At 33.2% G+C, this 17326-nt stretch overlaps 1 protein-coding gene across 12 annotated transcripts in view; it reads right to left on the bottom strand.

Annotated features, from left to right (window-relative positions):
* Foxp2 (forkhead box P2) overlaps positions 1 to 17326 on the bottom strand; it is a 547259-nt gene that overhangs the window by 471682 nt on the left and 58251 nt on the right. For all 12 annotated transcript variants that reach the window (XM_058572107.1, XM_058572115.1, XM_058572108.1 and 9 more), the window contains exon 2: positions 3800 to 3941. The gene's annotated coding sequence lies outside the window, so the exon portion shown is untranslated. The remainder of the gene's footprint in view (positions 1 to 3799; positions 3942 to 17326) is intronic.

Genomic DNA, 17326 nt, shown 5'->3' with positions numbered 1-17326 from the left:
GTGCATTTGCTATAACTGATAAACCTACACTAATACATTATCATTAATTAAACTATGGAATTTACATAAGGATTCACTCTTTGTTTTGACCAATTTTATATATTTCCACAAATGCCAGGCCATACAGTATCACACAGAATGAATTCATTACTCTAAAAATTCTATGTACTATCTATTCATTTCCCACTTCTGCCTATAATTGCTGACAACCTCTGATATTTTTTTATTGTCTTCATAGTTCTATCTTTTTCATAAAGTCACATAGTTGAAACCACAGTCTTTTCAGAGAGCTTCATTCACTTATCAATAGACATGCATGGTTCCTCCATGTCTTTTCATGGATTGGTACCTCATTTTTTTTATTACTAAATAATACTACATTGTCTGGATATAGCACAATTTGTTTATCCATTCACCTATTGAAGGACAACTGGGTTGCTATTCACTTATTAAGGAAACAGATCTGGGGTTCTAGCTCAGAAGTAGAATGTGTGCTTAATATGTGTGAGGCCTTGAGTTTGATATCTAGCACCACTAAAACCAGAGTGGGGACTGCTGTAACATTCTTGTGTTCGTGTGAACTGTAAGATTTCAATACATTTGCGTAAATATGTTGGAGTATAACTTCTGGATGACATCACAAGGATGTGAATCTTATAAGAAACAGCCAGCTGTCTTCTAAAACAAGTGTATGTTCTGTGTTCTCCCCAACAATGAATGGCAGTCCCCAATGCTACACATATTCCTCTATAGTTGATGTTAACAGTGTGTTGGATTTTAGTCATTCACATACTTGTATAGTGATACCTCCTGTTTTACTTTGCAAATCCTTAATAATTTAAAGTAGACATCAGTTTATATGTTTATTTATCATATGTATCTGTGTGTTATATCTTCTTTAATTGTGTGTATGTTTAGAGCTCTTGCCCATTTTTAAATTGGGTATATGCTTTCTGATTATTAAATTTTAAGAGTTCTCTGAATACTTGGGATATAAGTCCTTTATCAGTTAAATATTTTGGAAATATTTTCTCCCAGTCTATGGCTTGTCTTTTCAGTGACATTCTCACAGCCAGAAGTTTTTCCATTTTAATGAAGTCCAAATTAACAAGTTTTCTTTCATGGATTATGCTTTTGGTGGTGTGTATAAGAAAGTCATCACTCAACCCAAGTTTACATAGATTTTTCCAATGTTTATCCTATGGTTTTACATTCAGTTTCACGATCCATTCTGAGTTCATTTTTGTGAATGGGAAATGATCTGTGTCTAGATCCCTCCACCCCCTTCTTTTTTTTTTTTTCCCCTAAACATGTGAATGTCTAGTTGTTCCAACACCACTGGGTGAAAACCCTGTACTTTCTCCACTGAATTGCCCTTGCTCCTTTGTCAAAGGTAAGTGGCTATACTTGTGTGGTCTATTTCTGAGCTATCTATCCCATTACAATGATCTATATGTCTCAATCTTTTAACAATGTCAAATTTTCTTGATTATTGTAGGTATATGATAAGTTTTAAATTTAGGGGGTGTTCATCGTCTGACTTTGTTCTTTTTTCCAATATTATATTGATTGTTCTGGGTCATCTTGCTTTTCTATACAAGGCAGCTTATCAATGGTAATAAAATAAATTGCTAGGATTTTGAGACTGTCTTGAATCCATATATCAAATTAGGAAGAACTGACTTCTTAACAATATTGAGTCCATCACTCCATGAACACAGAATATTTCTTCATTTAATTAGAGTTTTAATTTTCTTTCATCAGCATTTTGGTTTTTTTTCCTAATATTGATCTTGCATGTGTTTCATTAGATTTATACCTAAGTATGTTTCCTTTGGGGTGTTATTAATTTCAAGTCCCAATTGTTCATTGCAGGTATATAGGAAGGTCACTGACTTTTGTATATTAATCATGTGTTTTACAACCTTTCCATAATCATCGTCATTTTCAGGGGGTTGTGTTCTTGTTGATTCTTTGGGATGTGCTACAGTGATAAGCACGTCTTCAATGCACAGTTTTATTTCTTCCTTACCAATCTGAATTCATTTTATTGACTTTTCTTGTCTTCTTAATTTAGCTATGACTTCTAGTATAAAGTTAAGTAGAAGTGGTGAGAGGAATGTCCTTATCTTGTACCCAATCTTAGCAAAAAGTCATCAGGTTTCTTCTCACCAATAGCTTTTCATAAAGCATAACATCCCTGCAACCACCAGCCAGACAAACAAATAGAATGTTTCTAGCACACCAGAAGCTCCTGGAACCAACTCCTCAACTTACCACCTACCTATTATTTTAACTACTATCCTGACTTTTGTTGTAATCACTTCTTGCATCCATAAAAAAGTAGTCTAGTTTTGAAACTTAATATAAAAGAAATGATCCAGTGTTGTTTTTTTGTGTAGGGTTTTTTTCCACTCACTAGTATGTTTCTGAGATTCAACCATGTCACTGTTGCCATACTTCATTCATCCTCACTTGCTGACCAGCACAAGATCAGCAAAATGTTACTGTAAATGACATTATTTTTCAAACCTTCAACAACATCAAACCAATGAATAAAAAAGTTGTATGTGAAGAAAAACTGCTTCACTTCAGAGAAAAGAATGTTTGCAATCTTTTACCAAAGTGTCTTTATCTTGCCCAATGATTTACAATAAATTAAACTGAACAACTAGCTCAAATAACTAAAACGTTCCTCTTTGTATGAACAATTTCTTTTAAATATATAATTTGTCCTGAGTTAAAACGACAGATGTTCAGGTGCTCAGTGGGACTATAAGAATGGTCTAGATAACAGAATTAAACATTACGAAGATTTCTCGCCATAGGCCACTTTGACCATGCTATTAGATGCTAAGTCAATAAGAATATCACATACCAAATCTGTGAAGATTCATGTTTATGTTGGACAAAAACTGGGGGAATGTATAATTTGATTAACTCTAGAGCATGAACATACATTTTCTACTATATTATTTGGACTTCTAAACATCAAAATAATATTCTGTCATTGAGTTCTTTAACCAAGAAATGAAAAAGGCCATCAGTTAGGAAGCAAAAGATAAATTTCTGGCAGTTAAGCTAGAATATCATATTTCAAGTGCCTTATTACACTGGTTAACTTCCCAAATAAAAGTGTTGACAAAGAAAAAAGAATTTGTTCACAAATAGTCCTCCTAACACAAGCACTGGTTTCAATCAGAATTCTACCAACCAATTTCTGAACAGGAACTAAATTTTGTGTTTCTGTACAATCTTTGAATTTTTTCCTAACAGGGAACAGTCTTTCCAGTACACTGACCTGACAAAACTGACATATTTTTAGAGATCATATATACAAAGTCAGTGGAATAAAGTTTCACTATGCAAAGTGAAAAAAGGACTTAATCTCTCTCTTATCATATGGTGGATTTAAACGGAAATATTAAAATAGTCTTATAAAGAAATATAAAAAGGAAAGAACCAAAGTTTAAAGCAAAATGATTATGATGGTCCTAGTGTAGCTATTAAATCAAATGAAATTACCTTTTCATCAGAATACTCTCAAAATTTTTAACTGGTCTCCCTCAGAAAATACAATTAAAATCAATTCATTTTGCATTAAATATTATTATCCTAAGGCATCACTGTGTATACTAGTGAAATTTAACACAAATCAGCATGAAAAAGTTACCAACTAGAGCCACGGTATATTTTCTAAAGAATAAATCCAAATAAGATTTTTATTCACTAAGATTTGAAAAGGAAAAAAAAAAAAAAACTCTGAGGGATGGTAAACACAGAAAGCATGATGACTTACATTTGGAGGGATAGATGTTAACACTCTTTCCCAGGACTGAGGAATCTTACTCTTGCTTGCAATGATCCTTTCTTCAGAATATTTTTCTACTTCCAGAATATGCCAGGACGAAGCTTCAACGGACTTCTATTATCTGTTTGATCTAGGGGGAAATTACACTTTTAATCAGTTATTACAAATGCATCAGACATTTTCTCTTTCTGTTCCAGGATATGGGAGCTTCCCACTATTTTCTGTGGAATCTGAGGTGAACAGAAATACAGAAACTGCCTTGTTGAACGTTACAATAAATAAATGTAGAACTTTTAAATTATCAGCACTAAAAGAAACCCACATTTAACTCCTTTTTCATTTTTATGGCTAAGCAGCATAGCAAGAGAAAATTAATATTCAAAATCCAAATGACGGCAAAAGCCTACTCAAATGTATTTTTAAAAGACTTTAACATAATTTTGCAAATCCATGAGTTTGAATGGTCTGGCAGAGACGATTAGGTGTCAAATATTTTTACTCATTCATTTTAATGTCTTAGCGCTAAAGAATTACAGGATGATTAGAAAAGTGTAAAGGAAAATCCATTTTTAAAAATTTTAATGGAATAATAAAAAGAGATGATTTCGAGAGCATGAGACAGATCAGATACAGATAACACTGGTCTGTAAGACAGCAAGACATCTGGAATAAGAATTTTAAAGATGGTACAAAAGTTGGGAATAGGCTGTTCAAATAAGGCATATGGGGCAAATCAGAGTAAATTACATGAGTACATTCTAAATATGGTTTCATCTTAATTCTCTAACAAATGCATTAGATATTAAAATGCACCACATCCCACACCTTTCTTTCCAGGACACAGAAATATGCTGCATGAGTATCTGACCTTTGGTGGTATAAACATTCATAAGTTTAATAGAATTATTTCTGTTATACAAACTTTATCAAAATTTAAGTTTATAATAATGGGTATTTTCTGCCTCATTAAAATTAAATATTAAGATAAATGCCTTCAACTTGTGCCATACTCCAGATCATATTCCCGTGTCTTATCTTAAAATCACTCATTCTCTCATTCACTAAATAAAAATTTAGAGCATTTGGAGAAATATTTGTGGCAAAATTTGAAATAAAATATAATTTTTATGCTAATAAATATCTACTATGTTTTGAGGAAATGTGCATGATGGGACTTTAAAACCAATTATTGCTCAAAACCTTAACATATTACACTGGTGGTTATCATTTTAGGAAAACACTGTGAGGAAAGGACACAAGAATGATATGATGCAAAATCTATATCAGAAGAGCTAAATAAAAAATTAAAATATATGTAAGAAAAAAATACTTCTTGAAATTATTTATCTCATCATGAATTCTTGCTTGTGTGATTCCCCCTCCATTTTTAACCAATAAGTGGTACATGCAATCATTTACCTGGGATACCTCAAAATTGCTTAAAGGTGAAACAAATACATAAATTTGATTGCCAAAGATTAAAGCTACTAAAGGAGAAAACCCACTAAAGATTACATTTTAGGATTCTAACAAGCTGTTTTATTTTGTTTTCCAAAGATTCACCTACTCTTGGCCTAATTTTAAAGTCTTGCCACTAAAATTTATCAAAATGCACTTTCTATATGAATAGTTCCATATGACTGTTCAATCACAGGTAGTTTTCCTTTGGTTTCTGGAATATAAAAATGATTTTGCAATGTTGTGGGTCAGTGCAGATCAATGCACCTTCCTTTAGGGAAGCCTTTTGAACTGACAAAGGATGAATGATTGACATCAGTAACAAGTACTTTTTGTTATCCTGGACTGACATGTCATTTATAGCAATACCTATGCTAATTAATGCCATCCATACCTACCAAATGTGTCAGAGGAATATACCAGATTATGCCTTTTCACAGTGTATAGTATGAATGTGCATAAAATTACATTTAGATATGGAAATTCTTCCCTTTGTGATCAAGAATCACCCCCAATACACACACACACACACACACACACACTTTCTATGATAAAGAAAAACCCACTTAAAAGTGCAAATAGCCACACTTTGTTTTTTCTCTAGACACATTTTCTTTAGAAAAGCAAATTCCTTCTTGAAAAATTCAATATACTATAATCTTAACCCTAAAATACACAGTATCTAATGTACTAAAATACTAGTGAAGTCACTCTGCCACATTGAAATTTTGTTTGCAGATAATCTCAGCTACATTGGTAGCTCATTAGTAACTGGAAATCTGTATTAATTATCTTCATTTCAGACATAGTTTGGTATCTAAAAATCAGTTTTCCTACACAGTTAACTTCAATTAAGTCATCAAAACTATGTATACTTGTCAGAGAATGCATTATATACAGAGAAAGAGGCCAGGCCTGGTGGCACATGCCTCTAATCCCAGCAGCTCAGGAGGATGACATAGGAGGATAAGGAGTTCAAAGCCAGCCTCAGCAATGGCAAAGCACTAAACAATTCAGTGAGACCCTGACTCTAAATAAAATACAAAATAGGGAGGGGGATGTGGCTCAGTTGCTAAATGTCCCTGAGTTCCATCCCTAACACTCCCCAGAAAAGAAGAATTATTAATGTTAACAACTAAAACCAGTCATTAAATCAGATAAACCAATAAAGACCTTGTATCAGTGCCTGGAACAAAGCTAGCACTGAACAAATATGAACTATAATTAGATGACTATTCATCCTGAATTTTCTGGGATGGATGTAGTTCATGCCTATTGCATTTATTAGGAACTATCCTTTTCCCTCTCAAAAGTGTCCAAGTTTGAATGACAACTTGATACAGCCACTCAAAATACCACTAATGTATTATTCATTTATCATTTTATTTTTCTTTTGGTAAACAAATTATTATTTTTGTTGTGGTGATGGTGATAATCCATAATGCTGTCCTATGACAAAAATATTAAGATGGGTTTAGAATAAACAAGACTCCATTCTTTAACACTGACACAGATGTTTCAAGAGTTTACTGAATCCTCATATTCTTGAAGCTAAATATCAGGTCATCACCACCCAGCTGAAAAAATCCAAATATGATTTCTTAAATCCTAGCTTGCTTAATTTCTCAGCCTATGGTTTACTCTTCTTGAAATTCATTTGATTTACATGGCATCCCTCTTTCCTCATCCCTCTCCAACTTTCACATCACCTTTATTCAGACTCTGCTGGTTTGTATTCTGACATGTACCTTCTCAACAACTGTTTTCCCAATTGCCTTCTTAATCTGTAGTCTATTTCTTGTCATATCTACTACTTGTTGCAAATGAAGATTCTTATGGTTCAGATGGATCTTAAATGGATCCCAAAGGCTCATATGCTAAAGGCTTGATCACCAGCCTTTGATGCTACCGGGAAGTAGAAGAAGTCACATCATTGGTTGTGTGCCCTGTGAAGTGATTTCTAGGATCTAGCCCCTTCCTCTCTTTTTCCTGGCTTCTCAGCCACCACGAGGTAAAGAGACTTCTTCCCATGCACTCCAATCATGAGTTACTGCATCACCACAGGCCCAAAGCAATTGAGTCAAACAACTGTAGACTGAAACTTAAAACCACGAGCCAAAATAAACATTTCCTCTTTTCAAGTTTTTTTACCTTACATATTTTGTCACAACAATGGAAACTAACCAACACAATTTCCAAAAGTATATATCCAGTCTAGGCTTCTTTCCTGGCCTGCAGATTTAAAGTGCCTATTGAATATATAGTTTTCTATGTAGTTCCCTCTCATCCAATCTTAAATCCTTCAAATATACTACATAACAAAACCTAAGCTTTTTAAAAAATATATACATATGATAGTGTTCTTCCCAAATCAGATATCAAGGGAAGTAAAGGCTTGCAGAGGACTCAAGGATAACAGAAAATGAGGCATGTTAAACCCAAAGCCACTAGAATAATAGGCAATCTATTCCTTATCTCTCTTTTGTAATCCCAACCTATTTCACCTATGAAAACTGTTGCATAGAGGAGTTAGGATTCAAGGCAAATATTAATGGAAATAAAAATATATCATAAAGGTCACAAGATATAATACCCATAGACAAAAGTAGAAAGGCAGGGAGTAAGATTTTTAAAAGTTTGGATACTTTGTGGTAAAGTCTTTGTAGAAGTGTTTCTTAATCCTGATCAGATTCTTGCCATTTCTGCTTTGTAAGAATGCAGGTTAGTTTTAACAAATATGAATTTTCAAGACAAGCTGGAAAAGGTGTCCATGTCCGTGTGTGTGTGTGTGTTAGAGAGAAAGACACAGAGAAAACAGAGAGAAATTCAGTTTTTTAAGATTTAACAACTAAATTCATATTTAAAAAATAATAAAGCTAGGCAAATTACCTGCAAGCACTATAAGGGATAAGAAACATCCCTGTTTGATATCAGGAATAAATGATGGGCTATCTTGCAACCTTATGTAAAATGGATTCTAAAGAAAAGTTTGGTTTGAGTTCTGAACAACCAATAAAAAAATATTTTGCAAGACATTCCATTTACATTTTGAAAAATATTTACTAGTTAATTTTATTATCTTAAAACAAGCTATAAATATATTTTTCCACCTTCTTTTGCTGAGACTTTTATTTTCTGATGCCTCTTAAATGTCTTCACTTGAATATTCTGATTCTCTAATTCAAATTACCAGTATTTTGTGTATCTTCAAAATTTAAACTCCTGCCTTCTTTTTACTCAATACACCCAAGTTTTCTTAAATATATAACAAGAATATCAGATGCCTCTATAAACATCTTAAAAACAGGTTTCTCTAGCAATTCTGTAATGACAGTCTTTCCCTCAATGTCAAATTGATTCCTCACACCCACCAAATCCCTTCATCTTATCATTATTCTGTAGAACACACCCAACCTAACAAGGTTTCTCAAGCATAGGTTTTCAGGGTCTGTTAAAATGGCCTTAGGTAGACAGGAGAATTAAATTAATATCTGACTTGAATATATTTAACTTAAAATCATGCAAATATTTCCCTGATGCTTTTCCTCATAAGAGCATGTTTTACTGTTGTTTGAAAAAGGAGCTTCTCAATAAACCAAAATTTATTAGTCTAAAATCAAAGGCCCTACATTCTTAAGATCAAATCTGCCTCTTCTTTACTTTGTTCCACTAATCTACACATTCTATAATCAAACGGAACTATTTGATATGTCTTTATCAGCCTTTAAAGTCTCAACTTACTCCACTGAGAATGTCTCTCCCCTCTCAAATTCTGTTTCTCCAAATCTTACCTTTCAAACCTCAATTCAATTACCACTACTTCCATGAAGCGCTGCCTTACTCTGTCAGGCTGAGGGAATCAACTGACCTGTTCTCCACAGCCCAATTTAAAAACTGTCCACTTAACTATGTAATGTATTTGGTCCACCATCTTATTTCCAACATTTGATTAAAAACTACTTGAAAATGGAGAATGTGTTGTATTCATCTGTGCCTTTCTTAACAGACTAGCTTTATTTTGAAGAAACTACTGAACCAATTGACAAGAAATTATGAGCAGGGTTGAAGCAGAGACTGTAGTAATCCAGAGTTATGTCAAGCCTTTCCTAATCTTTCATAATTATCACTTCTAGTAAATAATTTTCACTGCTATTTTTTTTTAGTTCTAAATAAATTTTTCAAAAATGTGTCTCATGCAGAGCAACCAAGTCCTTATTTGATTTAATTCTGTAAGAATCATATCAGATAAACTGTAATGAGACACGTCAAATAAAACACTTGGTTTTGAATACCTACTCTCAAGCTATGAATTGACTTTGAAATTTAGAAGCCAAAACAAAATTACAAATTTTTTGTGAAAAATCATGTGACACTTATATGAAAATTTGTTTTAAGTGATATACTAAATCTTTCATAAGGACTATATATAGTAATTCTGTATGTCTTTCAGAAACTAAGATCAACATATGTTGGGTTACTCAAGGAATTGTTAAAGAGTTATAAAGGAAAGTACAAAATAATTCCCCAAATTCTAAATGATTAGCAGTAAATTTTAGAAAATAGAATATTATATTAATTACTTCAAGGAAAAGAACTGTCAAAAATAATACCTGACATAAAGCAAATTATCAGTGAATGACCTGGACCTTCTAACTTTGTATGCCTCTAGTTCAACTCTCAGAGTTTACCAAAAAGAGTAATTTACTCAACACCTCAGAGAATATGAATAACAGAGATGAAATTTGAACTCAGGAAAATTTTCCTAAATCCTGTAGTATTTCCTCTTAGAAATAATAGAAACCAAATTTACTCAAAATTTAGTTAATATACAAATATGCACACATACTATTTATATGGATATATTATTTAGTTTCTCTAACTAAATTTCAAATAACTAATTTCCATTAAGTAACATATTTATCAAAATTGAAAAATACTAATATTCTTTGTACATTTTGTCTACAGCATATGCTTTTTAAAACACTTTAGGGTTCAAGTTAAGCATTAATGTATTTTAAATGTTTGTAGCTGCAGAGTCAAATGAGGCTATCATACTAATGGTAACCAATAACTTCCATTCTCAAAGTATAACCAACACCAGCATCAATAGATCCATACTTAAAAGATACCCATTTATTTGTGCATAATTTAAACAGCAGATGATTGTGTATTAGCTTGTTTATAAAGTGGAGAAAAATCTCAGAGCCACCAGGCAGGAAACACACACACACACACACACACACACACACAACCTTATCTATACTGCCTTGACAATTGAGTTTGGACAACAGTATTTTCAAAATGTACCCTATTCAGGGCTGGATATGTAATTACCTTCAGTTCATAGTCTAGACATTAATGCTTTCATAGTATTTAAGACTCCTTGTAACATGCTTGCAGCTTTAAGTAAGCAAGGCTAAATCTTGACCAGATAAATTAGCAAAGAATGCAATAAAAGCTGCAATAAAAGAACTTTATCCTACAAACCTTCAAGTTGCTGCTAAATGAGATTTCTTTGAAATGCAGATCAGTTGAACTAGATTAGTGAATTTTAGCTCCTGTCAACATCATAACAAAATACAAATACAATTGTTCACTGGTCTTATCTCCATGCTTCCATCTGCTGCCTTGTTATTTACTTTCCTTGATTTACTATGCAGATCTAAATAAGGCACATCAAGGAGGGCTTACAACACAATGGCTTCTTAAGCTTTACATCAAGGTATTTGAAACTGAAGCCAGGAAAGGGCTGCCATCAAAGACATATCTCTAATGAACTTCCATATCAGAGAAGGTTTGGTATTTAATACTGCTGTGAAAAGAAAGAGCTACAAATCAGAATGGCCTATGAAAGAAAATGCCTACAAATCTTGATGAGATTAGCACCTCTGAGAATTAATATCCCAATAAAAATGATGTCTGGTACCTTGAAGAGTTAACTTCCAACCTTTGCAAATATAATGCACTGTGTCAAGAGCAGGGAAATCATTTGACAAGGTTAAAAGGTCAGGGAAGAATTTTTAATTTTCCCCCAAAGCTAGAAAATGATATTTTTTTACTCCTGCTCATAGTAAATCTATGTCAGAATAAACACACTTGAAGATAAAACACAATTAACATATTCTTAACATTACTTTCTCTGTCAGATGCATTTTATACTATTTTTCAAAAAGAAAAATTAGAAACAACTTCATAATAAAATAATATATTTTAAAATGACAGCATGCAACATTTGCTCATCAATTCAGTATTTCCTTTTTCTTTCCCCACAGCAATCCACAGCAACACAGAGTAAAATTTCCTGTCATTTTGCAAATTCTGAGACGCCATTTTTATTATATGTCACTATAATACCCTTTTAAAGAGATATAGTACATAAGAAAAAAAAATCTTCCACCATTTCTTCCCCTAATTTTCTTTTCCAACTTTTATTTCTAATATGCTGAAGCTCAACAAAATAATTTCCAAGCCTAACTTCTGAGTTTCCAGCAAAGTCTTCTTGCATTACTATTTGACAATTTCTTTCCCATAAGCAATAAGGTCTGTAAACAAATGATACAGATTTTTTTTTCCTAAAGAAAACACTTCAATCATTTATGTCATTCTATAGCAAAAGAAGATCCCACAAGCACGTTCTGTTCTGTGGATCAATCAATTCCAAACCAAAGTAGACATGTTGTTGACTCCAGTGCCTGGAAATCCTGCTGCAGGCTCACTAGATGATGAAAACTGAGGTATGCAGTGTATGGGGGCCCCACATGGCATTCAGTAGCTTCTGGGCATGTCAAACTTCACAACTACCCTACAGTCAATGACAGCAAACACCTTCCCTGCTCTTGCCTCCAAACATTAACTTGCCTTTCTACCCTCTCTCCAAATTATGGGCAGTCTTCCAGAAACAAAGCCCCAAACAGAAACAACCTCCCATGACTATACAACAGAAACCACAGTTGTCTTTTTGCTGGATTTCTTTTCATGTAGGCGATGTTCCAGACTTATTTACAACCACAAGAGACTGTTACCTCTTCTTGTTTAATGAAATGACAAAACAATAGATTTGCATATGCAAAAGCAGGTGCAGAAACAGGTTTGACTACTCTTGACCTAAAGCATGTAAAAGAGGTTTATCTGCAACAGCTGTCTCAAAGGTATTGGTGCTCTGATGGGCAGTCAAAACCTCACCATCTGTACACATGTGTGTTCTAAATGACAATCTGAATTTAAAACTGATTGATAGCTCTTCCCTCAGCTTTATACATATGTGTATGAAGCAACATTGGGCTATTTTATTAATTCACTCCTGGATAAGAAAAGTGAAATAAGAAGGCTATGATCCAAAACCAATGTGTACAGTTGATTATTTCAAGACAGTTCTTTTTACCATTCTGATATATTGTAAGGTATCAGATATCAAATTTTAATCTTAGTATTACTTATTTCATAGAGTAAAGTTTTCACAGTCTTAATAATTCCAATTGCTAAGATAATGACCAAGATAACTGCATTGTTTGATTTCTTCCACCTTCATTGTTTTCCTTAACTATTTTTATATTCAAGTTAGTTTCAGATTTTAAAAAAATAATTTAATTGTATGCACTGGTTTTTACCTCTAACTTTTAGCTTCAATTCAGACAAGTACATTTGTTTTTCTACTGAGATTGCAATTTCCTTTAAGAGGCTACTTCCACACTAAAGATCTTGAGTCAGAACATGACCCCTCACTGAACAGAATGGCTTGTTTTTGAGTTATGGTTGCAGAAGGTAGCACCATATGCCCCAAGCTCCAAGTTGGATGCTCTTTCTATGGTCTAATTTGCTTGTCAAAAGATGTTACAATCACAGATCTACACTGTCTATGTAAACTTAGCATTACATGAGATGAAACAAACTATTTTCCTCACTTAAAAAAAAATCTCTAATAAATGTAAAAGGTTTTAAAAGTTCAAGCAAACTGAACTATAAATAAAAGAACCTGGCACCACATGATTGAAAAAAGAAAACACAAACCCACATATACACACACTCACACACACACCTTTAAAAACCTTGTCTCCTGTTTGAAAGAATAGAGACAGCATGAAATTCCACATTTTCAAGCTGACTTAAAATAATGAACAACTTCTTACACACAGGATTAACAACAATCAAATTTATATTAAAATTTGTTATGAAAACTGGTCTTTGCAATTTGAGGGCAAAACATCCACTTAATCCAAATGTTTCTGCAACTTCAACTGTATAGTTCTGAAATTTAGTATTAGCAACCAGGAATGTTAAGAATTTGCTACAAGAGTGTTTTGTTTGTTTGCAATATTTTTGTCTATTTGTTTTTTCATGATGAGGAGATGGTGTCTGACCATGGGAAGAAGGAAAGTCTACACCGGCAGTAAAACTGATTTAAAAATTTCCCTTTTTTTCCCTTTGTTTTGTTACTTAAACACTTAAGAATTAAAATACCATTTAGTCAAAAAAGGTATTCAGTGGCTGTTTCTAACAACTGAGATGAGACATCATTATGACCCCTTCAAAGCCTTTCCAAATTTTTTAAAACTAAAATTATTTACTCAATAGGTTGTAACTGCCTTTTCTGAGCCACAGTAATCCATCATGTGAATAAATATTTAGACAATATTTTAAATGTGTACAATGTACTTGAGGGAATGCCACAGTTCCAGGCTGTCATGTAAATACAATCTGATCAAAAACATTCCGCTTGTACAATAAAAGCCCAGCTAGAAACACAATAGTTCAGCCAAGGAGAGAAAATTGATATCCAGGAAAACTGTAACAGTGGAAAATGACCACCAGTTACATAAACAGTTGTAATTTTAAGAAGTTCTAAAAGCTGTTTTTGTTGAAACAGACATCACATAAAGAATACACACCTACTTTAAATAAATGTTAACAATGTTTCCTAAAAATTTACCATTTGTGCAAAGATGATATATTTATTTAATAAGCAACACTATGCAACAGAAAAAAAAAAACACTTAAGTAGCTCTATATATACCGACTGACAGGGAGCAATTTCAAAGGTACTCCTTCAAAAGTTAAAAAAAAAATGCAGGATACATTAAAGTGTATTGAGTTACCATTTGTGAAAAAAATTACACATACACACATGTTTATACATGCATTGATTATTTCTAGAAAAGTACAAATAAGCTGATTATTAGATTTCTCACTGATAAGTGAAAATGAATATGTTTCCCAATCCTTGTTATGACAACACATACACAGTAACTGGTATCAATTATTACATTGTACATTGGGACAAATGGAGAATCAACTTTCCCAGGCTCTAATCTGCTTTTGTTGGTTGCTAAAAAGAGACACAACAGGCTACCAAATATTATGTATTACCTATTTTTAAAAATTAAAGTAAAATAAAATAAGCCAATTGGCCATGTAAAACTTATAAATGGAGAGTAGAAAAATATTTTTTGCAGTTTAAAATATTTAAAAATTAGCCCTTGATAGGAAATCTAACTTTACAGTAAATGGTACTCAGATAACCACTCAATCTTTCTAACTTAAAAATGTTGCTGATGGTAATAAAATTTATAGAACATGGACCAAAAGTCCATAAACCAATGTTCCTTGTGCCAAGTTTCACCACACCATGATATATTTCACTATGTTCTTAGTATTTCAAAAACTTTAAATGAAATTACATTTTTACTCAAGGTAAGGATGCTAAAAGTAAACCAAATGTTATGCATGGCTCTGCTAAAATTTTAAAATTTCCTAACACATACCTGTGTACAACATGTAAATCAATAAGTTGCAGCTAATATTCATTTGAATTTAATTGTAAAATATAGAAATAACTTATGATTTTTTACTTTAATGAATGTCATTTTTTGGCTAGATAAAAATATTCAAAGATGGGGGTTACTAATAAGAGAAATTCTTGGCAGCAGCTCAGGTCCAGAGCTACTAAAACATCACTCTGACCTCAAAGAATAAAGGATATTTGCTACAAAGCACCTTTTGTAAAAAAAAAAAATTAAATATAGGTTTTTTTTTCCAACTTTCAGAAGGTTCTTTTAGTTTGTTTTCATACTGAAACTATGTAATAGGTAGTTGTATTAGTTTTCATGGAAAAGTTTATGCCAATAATAGCATGTTAAATATTTGGGGATTGTTTGTTTATGATGTTAGGTGACATGACTCAGAAATTCCAAGAGAACAGGATAAAACTAAGACCAATGTTTAAAAAGTAGCTGTTGAAAGATTGGAACTCAAACAAAAAGACGAAGAGAAGCAGCACTGGTTGGCTAGAAATAATAGGATAGATTCTACGCTTTTCCTAGCAAGAGAAATATTCAATATTTCATGAAGAATAAGGAGGATTCAGTGGCATTAGGGTATGTAAGATGGTCTTAATACAGACTCCTACTTTGCTTCTATTGTTTTATCATTCAGTCAAAAATATCCACGTGTGTGCCATGTTCCAGACCCTGTGTGCAACACTAAGACTTCAATGATTTAGTCTCCCAAAAGCTTTATAAAAGCCAGGAAAGGTGAACAATCAATGCAAATATTTATTCACAGAAAAAAAAAGAATTGAAGAAACTATATCCATAGGGATGAATAAAGTAGTAATCCAAACAATTAAGGATGAAACCCTAATCTAGGACAGTAGAAATGAAGATAAAGCCAACAGGAGAGAGGTGAGAGAGATTTATAAATTAATATCCATTGAATTTTGTGATTAAAATTAAAAAAAACAAAGAAAAACTGAAATGGCTATCAGGTTTTATGCTAGGCAAGTACTTGACCACCAAAATATACCCCCAATCCCCTTTTTAAATTTTGAGACAGGGTCTAAGTTGCTGAGGCTGGCCTCAAAATTTTGATCCTTGCACTTCAGCCTCCTCAGTAGTTGGGGTTATGGGCATGTATGGGCATGCCTGGCTCAATGGAGATTTTAATTCTAAATGAAATCATAAACTAATTTTCTTTTCAGAAATTCACACAATGATTTACAAGATGTATATGAGCATTCTTTTCTCTAACAGATCTTAAAACATATTATAAAGCTGTGAACATTTTTAAAAAGTGTGTGAAGTGGCCCCATGCTCATTGATGCTAATAGTCTTGGCCTCTCTATGCAGTTTAAATAGCTCTTGAAGAAAAATGGTGTGGTCATTTGAACCCATCATTTCTATCCTCAGAGAGCATGTGAGAGTGCTGCCAGAAAACCTACTGTGTGACAAGGCTCAGACATTATAAACAGCTCTGAATATGTTATATTGTTGTCACTTTCTTTTTCCCTGCCATATAGGGGTCTCCACTGTGCCCAGATAGCCAAGATGGAGTTAACTCTGATTGGTGTATTTTTTCTTCAGAATCAGGAAAGTCAGGGAGTGGGGAAGGCCAACTCCTAATGGGATCAATTATTTTATTTTTCCATGTAGCATGTGCTTTAAAAATCAAGTGTTTTACTGGCTGCAGTGGCACATGCCTATAATTCTAGCAGCTCCAGAGACTGAGACAGCAACTTAGCGAGGCTCTAAGAAACTTAGTGAGAACTCTCTGAAGAAAATATATAAAAGGGGGAAGGGGTGCTGGGAATGTGGCTCAGTGGTTGAACACTCCTGGGTTCAATCCCCAGTACAAAAAAAAAAAAAAATCAAGTGTTTTTTTTTTTTCCTACTTGGTTGCATAGACAAGTGCCAAATTATCTTTTAAATAATGGTTTTTGTTTTGTTTGTTAGCCAACAAGTACACCCTGTTTGCCACTTTAGAATTAGTATGGACTTGTGGTAGGCACGTGTAGTATTTACAGGAGACTTTTGTGGTACATGCAGTCCAGGTATGCCTGGCCTAAGCTTGTTTCTCTGGGGTAACAAATGGACTGTGATCAACTGTACTCTGAATTGTCCTCTCATATTCTCTAATAGGTTTTGTTGTATATTCCACTATATCATGGTACTGATGTGTGCATGTGTGTGTCTCCTGCGCAGCCCCTACCCCTCGCAAAACCATATCAAACTACCAAACATAACTGCAGTTGCACCTGGAGAAGAAAAAACCTGGGAACAACTAAAT

This window comes from Marmota monax, unplaced genomic scaffold, assembly GCF_021218885.2.
Source record: "Marmota monax isolate L192 unplaced genomic scaffold, Marmota_monax_Labrador192_F-V1.1 WCK01_AAM20220418_F8-fsc00027, whole genome shotgun sequence".
In the NCBI taxonomy this organism is placed as follows: Eukaryota; Metazoa; Chordata; class Mammalia; order Rodentia; family Sciuridae; genus Marmota; species Marmota monax.
Note: the sequence above shows the minus strand (reverse complement) of the source record. Positions and strands in the feature narration are given on the sequence as shown.